Below are 3,307 nucleotides of genomic sequence, written 5' to 3'. Positions count from 1 at the left end.
ACCTTTACTCCTACCAAGTGATTAACAAAAGATGGTGTATCAAACCATTAATCAAACCTTAGCAATAGAAGCTCAAAACTTTCTTTTAGGTGGACCAAAGGACTAACACTTTTTCAAGTTCACCTTTCTTGCCAAATAACCCAATACAAGTGAAAAACCAACTCAAATGCATTCAAGGTTTCCACTTTCGTTTTTAGAGCTACAACTAGAGAACTAAAGCTACAAACTAAGAGTAATATACAATGTCATTTAAAAACTAATGAAAAGAGCAAAGAAATTGTTTATTTATACTATTAAATGCCAAATGACAAAACTGCCCTTAATGATCTAAAGAAAAAGGGCGCCCCTTGAGTGTTGGATTATAGAGTGAAAAGTCCTTCTTGCAATTCAAGTGAGGCACCTCTTGAGTGTATTGATTCCCTTCTCCTCCTTCAACTTGACAAGACCTTAAAAGTCTCCAAACACTTGCATATTCCAAAGCTTGAGCCTTTGACCATGCCTTGTATTCTTTTATACTCTTCATGCTTGTATTATCCTCTCCATCTTGAAAGAAATTTGTCCTCAAATTTATACCTTGCAAAACAAAAGTGAGGGAAAAAAACACACAATCCTCATGATAGGAGGGTTAGCATTAGTACCATAAGTGGGGTAAATATGCTAAGGGGGTACTCTCTTATAATACAACCAACCATCCTTTGTGAGGAGTATGAAAACCCGACTACTAACATCACAAAGTACACACCTAAAGCAAGCATAAATGAGCGAAGTATATAATCCTAAACTAACACAAATGTTACTTATTTTCAAGGGAAGACAAACTTGCAAAATTTGACATATATAGCTTAAGAAGGTTCCCTTAACAACACAAATCCTATCAATCTCCACATCTCTATGAACATGATCACTATGAATCATTATACTATCAAAGTCTTCATCAAAAAAATTCAAAGGACCATATTTATCATTAATATCTACATTGTAAGCATCTACATTAACTTAAAAGTTTTTAATCACACTCTTCTCATGTTCAAGTGGTGAGCTAACCTTAGGAGCACATGGTTCATTAAGTACATCAGGAGAACTAACAAGGGAAGAAATATGCACATCTATAGCAAGAGAACTCGAGACCACTTCACAAGGAATCACATGGTAATAATTTATGCTCAAGAAAAGGTAAGGTGTAGCAATATTTCCTTTGTTTTGGCTAGGATAGTCCACTATTTTGAAGCTCTCGGCCAAGGATGTCTTGATGTCATTTTCATGTAAAACCCCTTAATTATCCTTGTTTTGAAACTTATGATCTTGAACCTACAAATAAGAAAGATAGAAACTAGGCAAAATGCTAGCCATTGGGTTAGGGAGTGACAAGGTACATTTGTGGGCAAGTCCCACAATCAAATTTGCTTTTCCCCTTCGAATTTCACAATCCAAGATCTCTCCTTCCCTTTTCTTTTTTTTTTCTCACCCTAATTCTTGGATTTCATTCACACTAGATGGTGGAAGAGGGAGAAGAGTGAACTTTCGGCCACCATGCACAAATGTGTACCTATTAGACCTTCCATCATGTATAGTGTGCCTATCAAATTGCCAAGTCCTTCCCAACAATATGTGTCATGCTTGCATAGGGATTACATCACATAAAACTTCATCATGATAATTCCCTATCTTGTATCTAATCACATAGTGTCATTTGATCTTCAATTCACCATACTTGCATCACCCTTGAAGCTTGTATGGATTTGGGTGGGGGATAGTGGATAGTTTCAAGTGGTCAACCAAGGTGACACTAGAAAGATTCACACAACTCTCACTATCGATGATCATTGAAATCAAACCTTCTTTAATAAGGCAGTTGGTATGAAAGAGGTTCTCTCTTTGATCATCCAAGACCTTACTAAATAAAGTTCTCCTAACAACATAACTAGGCACATCACATTCTCCTTAACAAGGCAACACATCTTCCTCACTTCCTTCTCCTTAAGTTTCGGGTTCTATGCACTCTCCATATTGAGAGTTGTCATTATTTCCCTCGGTTTCCAACTCCACTTATTTATCAAGATAGTACAATTTCCCCTTTTTTAGGATCACATTACATTGGGTAGGACACTCACTTGACCTATGAACCCACTCTTGACACTTGAAACATTGTAAACTCTTAGAATGAGAAGTAGAAGTTGGTTTACCTTCAAGCTTTGGAGAATAGTGTTGGGAAGCCTTGGTCATGACTTGAGGAGGAGCCATGGATGCTGAAACCATGTCCTTTTTTTTGGACCAATCCGAGGAGGTGTAGGGAGCCTTTGGCATGTATCTTTGCTTATTCTTTTTCTCAATTTCCATAGCCTCTTGAAAGACTTCAACAATCTTTTCAAACTTATGAAGAGTCATAAGAGTGAGATGTCTTTGTTCAATACTATCTTAAAATGAATGAGGTCATGATGAACTTCTTCCTCTCTATGATCAAGTTTTAAGATAATTTGTTGGAATTTATTGTAGTAAGCCATGACACTCTTTCTTCTTTGCCTTAATTGTAAAACATGGCAAGGAGATCATGTATATAATGCTTCGGTACATATCTTTCTCTCATAAGTCTCTTCAATATCTCCCAAGGAGGTGGTTGGCCACCAATCATCACATCACTAAATCTTTTGATATAATCCCACCAAGTGTTTGCATATCCTTCAAAGTGAGCAATAGCATAGCAACTTTTGTTTTCTTTGAAAAGGTTGTTCACTTGAAAAATATTTTCACAGGAGGATTCCCAAGCTAAGTAAACTTCCGGATCACTCTCACCTTTGAAAATTGGAATGCCAACCATTATTGAATTAATGCCGATGTCTCGGATTGTTTGATGATAAGCATGGCCTTATCTTACCTTATGACCTCAGAATCTACCACCATAAGGTCCCCTTTGCTCATATATTCCCCTCTCTCCTTCATCAAACCAATAATCATCAAGAGGAACTTCATACCCTTCTTCCTCCTCTCTACCACAATCTTTAATTTGGAATGGGTAATTTTTGTTTTGGGGTCTTTGTGGAGGGTTATGAGGCCTTTGGTTATTTGGAGCTTGGACTTGTGGCCTTGGATATGGTGGATGGTAAGTTCTTTGGTCCATGGGATTTGGCATTTGGTAGTGAGCATTTTGTGGAGGTGTTTGATTATGTGGAGGAATTGGTCTTGGGTCAAAGGATTTCATGCTTGGACATTCGGATTTGGTGGTGCAGTTTGAGTTCCAAGTCCCTCTTGTTGTACTTGGTTCATTTAGTGATGTAGTAGATTTAGTAGGGTCCAGTTAGGAGAGGTTTGG

Source organism: Capsicum annuum, chromosome 2 (genome assembly GCF_002878395.1).
Source record: "Capsicum annuum cultivar UCD-10X-F1 chromosome 2, UCD10Xv1.1, whole genome shotgun sequence".
NCBI lineage: Eukaryota > Viridiplantae > Streptophyta > Magnoliopsida > Solanales > Solanaceae > Capsicum > Capsicum annuum.
This window is presented reverse-complemented; position numbering follows the sequence as displayed.